The sequence below is a fragment of the Nicotiana attenuata genome, chromosome 6 (genome assembly GCF_001879085.1).
Source record: "Nicotiana attenuata strain UT chromosome 6, NIATTr2, whole genome shotgun sequence".
Taxonomy (NCBI): Eukaryota; Viridiplantae; Streptophyta; class Magnoliopsida; order Solanales; family Solanaceae; genus Nicotiana; species Nicotiana attenuata.
Window position 1 is genome coordinate 16,142,067 of NC_031994.1, and position 14,921 is coordinate 16,156,987.

A 14,921-nucleotide genomic window follows, 5' to 3' on the forward strand; every position below is an offset into this window, starting at 1 on the left:
GGAACTACATATGGCCTGATTCCTGTAAAACTAGGGATATGTAGGCAGCTAAGAAGCCAGGGTGCGGCCTAAGTTCTTCAAACCATTTCGCTCGGTCAAAATTGGCCATCATATCTTTACCCGACAACTCTTTCATCCTTCCCGGGTAAAGATGGGCAGCTGTTGATACCCAACTTTTCCCAAAAATATTTTTAAATTGCATATATACCTTCAAAATCATGCAGCAATAGCAATTGGTATTTTTCCATAATTTTTCTATATTTTATTAATTTACCCAGCATTTTATTTCCAATAAATAATTATAGAATTGCATCACAAGCGATTTCAAAAGCATTTCTTGATTTAATTTTTTAATTATGGTCCTATTTAAACCAAATTATTTCATAATCAGCCAAATTGGCATCGTTTGGCTACAATTGTAATAACTTTGCAATTATAGCCCAAGCATATGGTTTTATACTATTTTTTGACCAGAAATTAATCATTTGTATTTTAAAATATTAAATAATCATTTTTAATTATTTTCTGTGCATGAAATTCATTTTATACAATTATTAGCTATTTTGTAAATTATTTTAATTGATTGGAATTGGGTATTTAACAAATAGCCTAATTTCATTTCAATTCTAGCCTAAATTAAACCAGACCCAAACCTCATTAAATCAGGCAAATACCCCTAAGGCCCAATCCACTATCCTACCCAACCCAATCCCTGTTTAATCTGGACCGTTGATCAATTTTGATCAACGGACCAGATTCGTCCTTACCTTAATTAACCTAATAGACTACCCCCCCCCCCCAACCCTCATTTCCCTCTCATTCTCTCCGCCGTTACATCTCTCATTCTCTCAAGCTTTCTCTGCTAAAACCTAAGCTTCTACTCGCCGGTCGTTGGCTCACCGGTATCAATGGTGGTTCCACCACCACCCCTCGCCTCCATGGCTCTCCCCCCATGCCGGATTATTGCTACCCTAAGGCTGTCAAAGGACCAATGGCCGTTCGACTCATACCTAGGGTCTGTGCTCACCGTTCTCGAGCCACCCTTGGCCCGTCTGAGTAAGATTTTTCTATTTTTCGGTTAGATCTATGGCCTCTAAGCCGGAATCTCTCCATCTCTGGGGTATCTCTCTCTGAAACCCTAACTCATCTCTTGACTCTTCAGATCTGCCATAGATCTGAGTGTCTTTTGAGTTATTTTTGCTGTTTTCTAAAGAATCTCTCCGGTTTTTCAAAAGCGCCTTTTCATCTTCAAACTAGGGTTTCTTAACCCCTTTTCAAAATAACTTTTCCTCTGATTTTCAGCATTATTCTATGATTTTTACTATGTTTACACGGTTTATTTAAGTTTTTCCTTTTATCTGAATCATTATGTTGAAAACCCTAAATTTCCTAGTTCTAATCCTAGGTTTCTGAGTTTGTTTGTGATAAATATGTTCAACTAATCTGTATGTTCCTCATGAACATTCTGTGATTCTATGATTTTTACCCTATGTTTGCTTGTCAGGTTTTTTGACTTCGACTATTCCTGTCTATTATGTGTTTACTCCCAGAAAATTTGTGGTTATTTCCTATCATCAGTACCATCTCTTACTTTGAATCCCGGATTTATGTTATTCTTTACCCTAGTCTTGTATGTGTTATGTTTGCTTCGTTCAATTGCGATACTTTCCTTTGGTCAGTGTTACCTTCTAAGGGAATCCCTGATTCCCTATGATTGGTACACTCTGTTCCCTACTGATTTCAACCTCTAAATATTTTTGTTGGCTTATTTTGTGGTTGATTATGCTGTCAAATTGATTCTTAGACATTTTCCTTAATTAGAATTTGACGAACCTAGCCTCTATTACATGCTTTGTAATATGCTTATTTCCTTATGTGTCATGATCAGTATTACATGATTTCATTCCTTATTTTATCACTGCTTGTTACCGTTTGAATTTTAAACTCCTTAGTTAAAGAAAGTACCTATACTGATTTGATACTAATTGATACCTAGTTCCATAATTATTGCTGAACTTTGATTCTTGCCTTAGTTTCTGCTCTCTTTTCTCCTGTTACTTGCTATTGTTCTAAGTCGGTCAGCTGCAAGCCAAGGCTAATTACTCTACTCTCTTGCTCCTCACTTTGTGTTTACTATCTGCTTTACTGGTATGTTCTGATTTCAATTCAAGTTTCAAAGACAATATGTTTCTTTTAATGCTTCAGTTCATCATGTTTCTAGTAAGTTTTCACTTATGGTTTTGTTGTTCAACTTGCAATTAATATGTTTACTTCATCACTTTATCAGCATGCTTCTGAATGTGTCCCCTCCCTTAGACTTATCATGTTTATGAAATGTTATCCCCCTCCTAGTATACCCCAATGTGGCCCTTCCTTACTTATGTTTCTCTGATTTCTGGCATGAACCTCTCTGTGCAAAGTAGTTGGCTATCCTTAAGTTACATAATTCTGTGTTAATTCTAAAGTTCCCTAACCCCTTAGCATATTGCTGATTCTATACTTAAGTGCTCCTGCAACTATGTGTTTACCTATGTGACCTATGTGTCCCCAAATCCCACTACCCCTATTTGTGCTTGCTGAACCTGCCTTGGCCCTATGTTTCTTGGTTATGTATGAATTTGTTTTAAGTGCTGTGTTTGGACTGTTGCTTGTTACTCTACTCTCTTTTCAAAAAAATATCCTATTGAATAACTCCCCCTGTTGTTTTACAAAAACTATTTCAAACAAGTCTCTTTTCAAACTGTTTTCCTACTTAAATCTTTTCAAAACTATGTCGAGCACTCTCACTCTACTCTTAGACCACTAAGTTCTGTCCCTTTTGTGTGAGCCTTGCCTTGGGACCCTTGAGCTCCCTCTGAACTTTGACACACAAAAGCTGGCCTTCCCACACTACACTTACTCTGTCTTGGCTATGAAATCTGGGTGTGAGCACTGTCCGGGATCCCTTGAGGTTCTTAGGGAACTCTGACACACCCAGATATGAGAAGGGCTATGAAAACAATCTTGGCATTTGAGGTTCTGCAAATCGGGGCCCGTTTTCAGGCTCTCTATAGTGTAACTTCTTATTTTCTTCTTATACTTTTGTAATTCATTTCAATATTGGTCTGTAATAATTTGTTGTAAACGAATATTGGGGTTGGCTAGTGAAAGGGTAGTTATATATGTTATCAACATCAATGGGTAGAAACCATGCTTTAGGTTTACATTTCCTATATGCGCATTAGAATCCATGTCTAAGACCAACACATTCAAAGCATGTCTTGCATTAGATATCATGTTCTTAGGTTTACTATGTCAGCATCTCATTTGACATTATTTTATCACTTAGAAATCCTGCTTTAGACTAAATAACAGCATTAACATAAAACTGGTTCTCCTCCACATCCTGAAATCATGTTGTAACTTTCTGGGCATTTAGAAATCATGCTTTAGGAATTCTGCATATCTTGAAATCATTCTGCATTTTTATATGTGCATGTTAGATACCCTGTTTTAGGATCTCGTTCACACTCGCTCAATCACACCTAGTTAAACTACTGATGCATGAAAAGGACATAAAACAGTCTCACGTTTGATTATCCTGTTTAAGTGAAACTGGTCATAATCTCTATATATCTTCGCAACATTTAGAACAACATGCTTTAGGTAAAAATAACTTCTAAACTATTTTAATAATTCTGGTAATTGTTATGCGTTATCCAACGCCTAGGCAAGCCTTAGGTAATCAAACTCTATAAAACTGGAAACTGTTCTTTGTGTTTACTGCTTAATGGTTAACAAGCTTAAAATCAGTAGGCAAGCTTGATTAGGACTTCTTCTTTGAGTTATGTAATAAATCTTACTCTGCTACCATGCTTAGTATCTGAATTTAGACCTTAATTGTGTATGAGTCATGCTGTTTGTGTGTACTATGTGTGGAGGTATATTTGAGCCTTTTATTTGTCTTCCATGCTCCCCTTTAATTGAAGTCCTATCTGTTTATTGTGTGTCGCCTTAGTATTTTACCTTTAAACTTTTGGGTTTGCCTAGAACCCCCTTTTTATAGGATAGGAGTCCTAAATTCCTCCGGGACTGATAGGAAGGGACGGGTAACAGCATGCAATAGGGGTCGAGACCGACCCTCGCTTTAATTACCTTCATGGGGCGGGAAAGGGTAGATATGGATATGATGACCGGTGCATTAATACCACGTGTATCCCCTCTTTGAGGAGTGTCATACCGGGTATTACATTGATGTGATCCATATTATAAACAAACCTAGGATACCCCTTTACATTCACAAATATGCTTAGATTGTAATTCTTTTCAAAATCTAGCTTTTCATTAATTGTTTTTTCAAACATCCGTGTATTTAAACTTAAACCCCTCGTTATTTGAGCCATACTTGTTTATTTGCTAAATTGTACAAATCCACAAAAGCTGTTTGGCCGGGAACCACACTGGTAGATCCTGAGGGGTGCCAAACACCTTCCCCTTAGGATAATTTCAAGCCCTTACCCTGTCTCTGGTTACCAAACGTAGTTATCAATGAACCCTCAAGGTGCCCTAATGTACCTTAAATCGTTAAGTGGCGACTCTTCAAAATGCAAACCCCTTTCCCAAAAGGAACGAGTTGTCTCAACCAAAATGTCATAAACCCGATTTCGCGAGAAAAAGGGGGCGCGACAGGGTACTTTTTGTAGGGTCCATCATCCCAGGCCGTTTCATTCAGCACTTCAGACATCCCCTGGAGCTTCAGGGGGTCGTGGTCCTTATGTACCTCCTTCAGGGCATCCAGCTTATAGTGAACCACCAGCTCCCATCAGAGCACCTCCTCTTCAGAGTTATTATCAGGGTCAGCCGGCCCATTAGGGTCAGTCTCAGTTTCCTCAGCTGCAGTATTCAGATGGATGTTTTGAGTGTGGCGAGTATGGGCATGTCCGGAGGACCTGTCCGAGATTAGTGGGTGTTCAGTCAGCAGCAGAGTTCTCGTGCCATGATTCCAGCACCGCTTGCCCAGCCAGCTAGAGGTAAGGGTCAGGGAGCCAGAGGTAGGGGTCAGCCCGCTAGAGGTAGAGGTCAGGCCGTTAGAGGTGGAGGCCAGCCAGCCGGAGGTCGTCCCAGGGATATGGTTCAGGGTGGTGGGGCCTAGCCCCGATGTTATGCTTTCCCAGCCAGGCCTCAGGCTGAGTCCTCCGATGCAGTTATCACAGGTACCATTTCAGTTTGTAGTAGAGATGCTTCAGTTCTATTTGATCCAGGATCTACGTACTCTTATGTGTCATCTTATTTTGCTTCATATTTGGCTGTGCCTCATGATTCTTTGAGTGCTCCCGTGTGTGTGTCCACACTAGTGGGGGATTCTATTGTTGTAGATCATGTCTATCGTTTGTGTGTGATTATTATTGGGGGTCTTGAGACTAGCGTAGATCTCCTACTTCTCGATATGGTTGATTTCGATGTCATTTTGGGGATGGATTGGATGTCACCTTATCATGCTATATTGGACCGTCACGCCAAGACCGCGACCCTAGCTTTGCTGGGGTTGCCTCGATTAGAGTGGAGAGGGACTCCTGGTCATTCTACCAGCAGGGTTATCTCTTACATGAAGGCTCGGCATACGATCAAGAAGGGTTGTTTGGCTTATTTGGGTTATGTTCGTGATTCTAGTGCTAAGGTTCCTTCTATGGATTCTGTGCCAGTTGTTCGGGAGTTCCCAGAGGTATTTCTTGCAGACCTGCTAGGGATGCCACCCGACATGGATATTGACTTTTGCGTTGATTTGGCTCCTGGCACTCAGCCCATTTCTATTCCGCCATACCGTATGGCTCCGCCAGAGTTGAAAGAATTGAAGGAACAGTTGCAAGATTTGCTTGATAAAGGCTTCATTAGGCCGAGTGTCTTGCCTTGGGGTGCGCCGGTGTTGTTTGTAAAGAAGAAGGATGGGTCGATGAGGATGTGCATAGACTATCGGCAGTTGAACAAAGTCACCATCAAGAACAAGTATCCATTGCCGAGGATTGATGACTTATTTGATCAGCTTCAGGGTGCCAAGGTGTTTTCAAAGATCGATTTAGGGTCTGGCTACCATCAGTTGAGGATTAGGGCATATGATATCCCTAAGACAGCTTTTCAGACTCGGTACAGACATTATAAGTTTCTAGTGATGTCATTTGGGTTGACAAATGCCCCACCAACATTTATGGATTTGATGAACCGGGTGTTCAAGCCCTATCTGGATTCCTTTTTTATTGTTTTCATTGATGGTATCTTGATCTACTCCCGCAGCCGACAGGAGTATGAGCAATATCTTCGGATCGTTCTTTAGACCTTGAGAGACAGCCAGTTATATGCTAAGTTTTCGAAATGTGAGTTTTAGTTGAGTTCGGTTGCTTTCTTTGGTCACGTTGTATTAGCAGAGAGTATTCAGGTGGATCCTAAGAAGATTAAGGCAGTCAAGGACTGGCCTAGACCCACATCAGCTACAAAGATCCGGAGTTTCTTGGGTTTGGCGGGTTATTACATCGGTTCGTGGAGGGGTTTTCATCTATAGCAGCCCCGATGACCAGGTTGACCTAGAAGGGAGCCCCGTTCAGATGGTCGGACGAGTGTGACACGAGCTTTCAGAATCTCAAGGCAGCTTTGACTACGTCACCGGTGTTGGAATTGCCATGGGTTCAGGGCCCTATACAGTGTATTGTGACGCATCTCGTATTGGACTTGGTGGCGGTATTGATGCAGGGTGGCAAGGTTATTGCATATGCTTCACGGCAGTTGAAGATTCACGAGAAGAATTATCCAGTTCATGACTTGAAGCTTGCAGCCATTGTTCACGCGCTGAAGATTTGGAGGCATTATTTATATGGCGTGTCGTGTGAGGTATTCACGGATCATAAGAGTTTGCAGTATTTGTTCAAGCAGAAGGAGCTTAATTTGAGGCAAAGAAGGTGGTTGGAGCTTTTGAAAGACTATGATATCACCATCTTGTATCATCCCGGGAAGGCGAATGTGGTGACCGATGCTTTGAGTAGGAAGTCGGCCAGTATGGGTAGCCTTGTGTATATTCCATTCGATGAGAGACCGCTTGCTTTGGATGTTCAGGCTTTGGCCAATCAGTTCGTGAGGTTGGTTGTCTCTGAGCCCAGCTGTGTTCTAGCTTGTACAGTCGCTCGGTCTTCCTTGTTTGAGCGTATCAGGGAGCGGCAGTATGATGACCCTCAGTTGCTTGTACTTAGGGACACGGTGCGGCACGGTGATGCCAAGCAGGTTAAAGTTGGAGATGATGGAGTTTTGAGGATGCATGGTCGTGTTTGTGTGCCTAATGTGGATGTGCTTCGTGAGTTGATTCTAGAGGAGGCCCATAGTTCCCGGTATTTTATTTATCCGGGCGTCGCCAAGATGTATCAGGACTTGCGGCCGCATTATTGGTGGAGGGGGATGAAGAAGGATATTGTTGAATATGTAGCTCGGTGTTTAAATTGTCAGCAGGTAAAGTACGAGCATCAGAGAACTGGTGGTTTTCTTCAGAAGATTGAGATTCCTCAGCGGAAGTGGGAGCATATCACTATGGATTTCGTTGTTGGACTCCCACAGACTCAGAGGAAGTTTGATGCAGTATGGCTTATTGTAGATAGGCTGACTAAGTCAGCGCATTTCATTCTTGTGGCAGTTTCCTATTCTTCGGAGCGGTTGGCAGAGATCTATATCTGGGAGATCGTTCATCTTCATGGTGTACCCGTGTCTATCATTTCGGACCGTGGTACGTAGTTTACCTCGCATTTTTAGAGGGCAGTACAGCGTGAATTGGGTACGCGGGTCGAGTTGAGCACAACATTTCATCCTCAGACGGACGGACAGTCCGAGCGTACTATTCAGATTTGGGGGATATCCTCTGCGCCTATGTTAATGACTTTGGAGGTTCTTGGGATCAGTTCTTGCCATTAGCGGAGTTTGCCTACAACAACAGCTATTAGTCGAGCATCCAGATGGCCCCCTATGAGGCATTATATGGTAGACGGTGTCGATCGCCAGTTGGGTGGTTTGAATCGGGGGAGGCTCGGTTGTTGGGTATAGATTTAGTACAGGATGCCTTGGATAAGGTTAAGATTATAGAGGATAGACTTTGTACAGCTCAGTCCAGGCAAAAGAGTTTATGCCAACCGTAAGGTTCGTGATGTGGCATTCATGGTCGTAGAGAGAGTGTTGCTTCGGGTGTCGCCTATGAAAGGCGTGATGAGATTTGGGAAGAAGGGCAAGCTAAGCCCTAGGTTCATCGGGCCTTTTGAGATTATTGATCGAGTGGGAGAGGTGGCTTATAAACTTGCGTTACCGCTAGGTTATCAGCCGTGCATCCAGTGTTTCATGTGTCCATGCTTTGGAAGTATCACGGCGATCTATCACACGTATTAGATTTCAGCACTGTCCAATTGGACAAGGATTTGACCTACGAGGAAGAGCCGGTAGCTATTCTAGACCGGCAGGTTCGTCAGTTGAGATCGAAGTGTTATCCTTCGGTTCGTGTGCAATGGAGAGGTCAACCTGTTGAGGCAGCTACCTGGGAGTCCGAGTTCGATATGCAGAGCAGATATCCCCATCTTTTCACCGACTCAGGTACTTTTCTATGTTCGTTCGAGGACGAACGGTTGTTTTAGAGGTGGAGAATGTGATGACCCGAAAGGTCATCCGTGTTTTAGAACCCAATTCGGGGTTCCGAGGCCTTCAAAACCTTATTTTCTTTCTCCTCGATTTGTGTGCGCAATCCAGACGCATTTCCGAAAAGCCTTTGTGTGAAAATTAAAGAAAATATTAAGTTTTGCCTTTAAAAAAGATTTTTAGTCGACTTCGGTCAACATTTTGAGTGAACGGACCCGCACCCGTATTTTGACTGTCCCGGAGGGTCCGTAGTAAAATATGGGACTTGGGCGTATGCTCGAAATTAAATTCCGAGGTCCCTAGCCCGAGAAATAAATTTTTGAAGAAAATTGTTAAAATATAATGGTTTTTAGAAATTGAATAATGTTTAATCTTGTTAGTATCGGGCCCGTATTTTAGTTCTGGAGCCCGGTAAAGGTTTAATACGGTATAAGTCATGTATGTGAAGTTTGGTGAGAAACGGGACTGATTTGACGTGATTCGGACCTTTGGTTGAGAAAATAGAACTTTTGAACTTTCTTGAAAATTTCATGCAATTTGATGCTAAATTCGTAGTTCTAGGTGTTATTTTGGCGATTTGATCGCACAAGGAAGTTCGTATGATGTGTTAAGACTTGTGTGCATGTTTGGTTTGGAGCCCCGAGGGCTCAGGAGAGTTTCGGATAGGCTAAGGGATGTTTTAAACTTGAAAATTCTGGTGTCCAGTGATTTTAAAAAAGAACCTAAGTCCGGACCAGACCAAAATTTCATATTTTCTTCCATAGAACTGGACCTTGGGCGATTTTTGAAGAGGGAATTCAACACCAAATCATAGGTTTGTGTTCTTCAACTCATTTCCTTCAATTTCCATCAACACCCATTATATTTCTAGCCCTAAATCTTGTTCTTTCATGGTAGAATTAGGAATTTTGGGAAAAATTGGGGATTTTGCAAAATTGGGAATTTAGACCTCGATTTGGGGTCGGATTCCGAAACTAATTACATATTTGGGCTCGTGGGTGAATGGGTTTTGGTCCAAACCTCGAGTTTTGACCAAGCGGACCCGGGGTCAATTTTTGACTTTTTGGGAAGAATGTTGGGAAACCTATACTTATGCATTAGAATTGATTTCTTTAGTGGTAATTGATATTATTAAGTTAATTATGACTAGATACGAGTGGATTGGAGGTGAAATCTTGAGGAAAAGCGATATTTGAGCTTTGAGTTGGCCATTGGATTGAGGTAAGTGTTTGGTCTAACCTTAACTCGGAGGATTAGGGATCCCCGACATACTTGCTATGTGAAATTTCATGTGTGTGGCGTATAGGTGTGGTGACGAGTACCTATGCGCCGCCAAATTATCTGTTTAGCCTGTTCCCTTCCCCGTTCCTAAATATTGTTTTCCTTTCTTAGTTGCTACTTGCTTATAACTTCTTCCATGTCTAATTGCTTCATGTTAAATGTTGATTTCTCTCTTGAAGTATTAATTGTTCTGTAGTTTCATTTTATCATATTGGTTGGTTTAAGTTGGTTTATTGGTGCTTCATGGCACACTTTGGTTGGTCTCGCTGTGTAGTATTAACTGGTGAAGTTTCATAATTGTATAGATCTTCCGTTGTTTTGGTATGAGGTATAGATGTTGTGGAGGATTTGAGCTAAGTTGTGAAATACTTGTTTCTATTTTTGTGGTTGGTACTAAGATGTGGGATCGGGTTGCACGCCGCAACAGGAGAAATAAGGGTGAATGTGATCGTCTGGTGGGATCCGGTTGCGGGCCGCAACAAGAAGTAATAAGGGTGGACGTGTGGGATCGGGTTGCACGCTGCAACAAGAGGAAGAAGGGTGATATATTGAGGAGTAATAAGGGTGTATTGGTGGGATCGAGTTGCACGCCGCGACAAAGAGTAATAAGGGTGAATGTTCATATTGTTACTGATTATATAATGGGATCGGGATGCGCGCTGCATCACTTTGTTGTTTATCTATTTATCTTCTGTTGTCATTTTACTCTATGGTATCGCAATTCTCTCTTTAAGGATTGGTTATAGTTGATTACTGGCAGGACATTTGGGTTCCGTATTTACTTTGTTGTTAATTACTGTTCCAATTCGTTCTATACTTCCTTTTTGCTTTATCATATACTATTGCAGGTTATATTGTACATGCCGCGCCGTAGCCTCGTCACTACTTCGTCGAGGTTAGGCTCGGCACTTACTAATACATGGGGTCGGTTGTACTGATACTACACTCTGCACTTTCTGTGCAGATTTCGGAGTTGGTAGTGGCTGATTGAGAGGTCTTTTACAGATTCTACATTCAGGAGACCCAAGGTAGACCTGCAGACGTCCGCAGGCCCTGGTGTTCCCTCCTATGTTTACCTTATTTATGTCTTATTCTCCTTCGAGACAGAAGTATTTCTCTTTCAAACCCCTGTTTGTAGTATTCATAGAACGTTCGTGAGTTGTGACACCAGTTTCTGGGTGGTACTTATTTCGGCTTTGTCAATAGTATAAGGATGATTAGATAATCATGAACTCCCGCTTTTATTTTCGTTGTTTTAGTTTCTGTTAACTGTTTAATTATAAAAAGGTAAAGGAAAAAGGTGAACAAATCTATAACGTTGGCTTGCCTAGCCAGTGCGATGTTAGGCGCCATCACGGTCCCGACAGCGAAATTCGGGTCGTGACAAAAGGTACCCTTCATTATACTATTCGATTGAATATATCCCTACCGTCTAACTATTTATTAGATTTACCCATCATTTAATTGAGGGAACATGTGGAGCGCATCTAATAGAAGCCCTCCACGTGTCCTTTCCATTAAATTAGGGCTAAATCTGATCAATAGTTAGACGGTAGGGGTATATTTGATTGAATAGTATAACATAGAGTAATTTAATAATATTCAATAAAATCTGATCAACAGCTAAACGGTAGGGGCATATTCGATAGAATAGTATAAAGGATAAACGTTAAACAATATTCAATAGTAGAGATGTATTTTTTGACCCTTTTCACTTCTTATAAACATGTACCATGGCAAAAAACTTATTTACACTTTGTGTTTACCATAAGTTAATAAGTCATGACACATGTCTTTACAAATATAATTATTACTAAATTAGTTAATTAATACATATACTCAACTTAATTTATCTCTCTTGAGCCGAGGGTCTATTGGAAACAGTGTCTCTACCTTTAAGGTAGGGGTAAGGTTTGCGTACACACTATCCTCCTCAGATTCCACTTGTGAGATTCTACTGGGTTTGTTGTTGTTGTTATTGTTACCGACCTTAATTTATCTCGTAACAATGACAAATTAGTATAATTTGGTAAATACGAGTAAGTTTTTAACCATCCAGCTTAAGTGACATTATCCAGGTACACGACAATCATAGTCTATAAAACTTCTTATTATAGAAATTAATTTTCTTTCATCATGTTTACAATTGAATTTTTCCCTTTTTCTTGTCAGATTTATTTGCCTCTTCACTTGATCAATTTTGTTTTTAATATCTGTAGTAAAGCTGAAAAGCAAATTGGGGTGTAGAATCGCACAAATTCCCTGGGAAAAAAAGAAAAAAAAAAAAGAAGAAGCCCGCACTCCCTACACAAACTTGAACTTTTCAAAGCCAAAAGATATATATATATATATATATATATATTAATCTTGCTCTTCAGAAAACCGACAAGAAAGAATAGAATGGGAAACTTGGATTAGTTTAGCTAGTGGAATTAACCGACAGTTTATGGAGCAAGCTATATACAAATTCAAAGAGAACCATAACAATTAGTGGCTGTAGTTTAGTGGTGAGAATTCCACGTTGTGGCCGTGGAGACCTGGGCTCGAATCCCAGCAGCCACATATTCTTTTTCTATGTTTTTAATCCCCCTTATTTTTTTGTTTTCATTAGAAATCTTCTTTTGCTATTCCTTTCTTTTCTAACTCCTTGTATTAAGACTAGTTATTTAATTACCAAGATGCTAGTATGCAATTTAGTAGGATTGCAAATCTTTCGTTACAAAAATGCAAAGTCCCAAAAATAGATTATGTTTATTCAGCTATAAACTAAAATCAAAATGCATTGTACATTATTCCAAATAAAATCTTCCAAGATAACTTTAAATATGAGATGAGTCTATTAATAGAATGTTGCGACAATCAAACCATCAAATTTAGCAAATCTAAGCTTAAGTTTCAAGATCATTAATAGGCCTGTGGATATAGGACTGTGGAAAAGCTAATAAAACCATCAGTTACTCAATGGGTGGCTTCTTCTCTAACTGTGTGGAAAAGCTAGAGGTATTCAAAAGAAAGAGAAAACAAAATTGAACCAAATTAAAGAAAGGGACTCAAACTCTCCTAATCAGAAACTCAGTGCCACCATTCTCGGTAAATTGCCACAATTGAACGTGCTGACCTACTTGAAGTCCATTCCTTTGCACAAATTGCCTCTATCCACGGGTGAGAACCCTCACAATACGATAACTACTACCACCAGCAAGATTTAAGTTCATACGCATGGAATTTTTCTATCACAATCCACTTTCCGCACAAACACCTCGAAAGAACGATTCACCTGCAGCTCTTGCAATTCATCATCGGTAAGGAATTCATAACACGGTTGCTCATAGAAATACGATCCTTTACCACATCAATGGCTTCGTAACTATGAGAACAAAATTATCTCCCTCATCAGTCGCATTGACAACTTCAGCCGGTGTACCTGCACCTCTGGCACCTCCTCTTCTTCTTTTGATTTGCTTTTTCTCCTTGGTCCTGAACTTTTGTGTTTCTTGATCATGTAGATATAGGTGGTTCATGGGTGGGGCTAGTAAAGCCTTTTTTTTTAATGCCCCAAAAAGTATTAATGGTGTAATACATAATAATATTTTCACTTAGACAATATAAAAATTTGTAGAACAAAAATACAAAATTTGTATATAAAAAACAAAGAATTTCTACTTTTTGACATTAGAAATATTTTTACAATTTTGAGAAAAGTACCCAAAATTTTATATTAGTAAATAAAGGTTTTTACAACAACATCCACATAATATATTAAAGAGACATGACTAACATTTTATTAATTTGTATTAATCCTTGCTGATACAAATGATAATATGATTATGTAAAGTTAAAAGTTTTATATCTTGTAAGAATAAGTACCAAAAAAAAGAAGTTAATATTAAATTTTTTTGCATGTTAGATGTGTAAAATTTGAATTCTTATTCAAATTTGGCTTTAGACAACTGATTTTCTTAAGTCACCCTTGCATGTAGAACAACTTCTTGCTCCATTTGTGGAATTTCTCGAGGATATTTGCATTTTATTGAACGAATATAAATTAGTGGCTCTTGATCTAATTAGGAGTGGTCCTGCATTTCAATTGCACTTCTCTTTGTGATAGATGAAGAGAGAGGATATTGTAGGGAGAGATTGGAGAGAGAGTTGCAGAGAGGAGATTGGAGAGAAAGACAGTTGCATAGAGAGAGATTAGAGGGATATATAGTTGCAGATAGTTTGCGGGAGAGCAGATGAAGAAGAAGAAAGAATGTGATTTGAATGAATATAAATGATTATTTGCGCTACTGAGTTCCCAAATCAAATGAATTTAGGAGAGACGTGCTTTCAAAATGAGTAATTATCTGGCTGAAAGTAGACTAGTAGGCAGCTAAGCTAGAAGAACTTTTGAAGATATTAGACACATAACGAAAATAAGATAAAATTATAATTATTAGATTATAAGTTCTAGTCCAGCGCATAGCCTTATATTTCTCAACAAGTGTCAAAATATTATATTACTCCTCTTCTTTTTTCTTTTTCTTTTTTCTCTTTTTTCTTTTTGGCCTCTTTTTTAGGTTCTTACACTCGAACAATAAAAAGTGACAAATATAGTATTGTTGTGATGTTTAGCTGGTTAATAGAGCAACTCTATAGTCTTTAGTATTTCTTTTAGTTTTTCACCTGATTTTGTCAGTTTTTATATCATATTTATTATTTGGAATACGCTTTGATTTTTTATGCCTCTCCGAAAATGACTTATAGACAGAAAAGCCTTGGATGATAAGTAAAGTGACATTTTACCTTCTCAAGCATATCATGAAGAAAATATATTTCTCGACACTCATTTGTAACATATTATTATAATAATTGTTTGAAGTTTTTTGGCTGGTTTATGAATGAAACAAGATTCTTTTTTGTTTTTTTTTTTTCAAAAAAAATATGCCTCAATGCCCTCTTCAGCTAAGTAAATTTTTTCCGAAGAAAATAGCCTTCGGAGGTTGGGAATTTTCACTACTTTCCCACTC

At 39.4% G+C, this 14,921-nt stretch overlaps 1 non-coding gene across 1 annotated transcript; it reads left to right on the forward strand.

Moving 5' to 3' along the window:
- TRNAH-GUG lies at positions 12,403–12,474 on the forward strand. Its single transcript has one exon. It is a non-coding gene; the product is annotated as a tRNA-His (tRNA).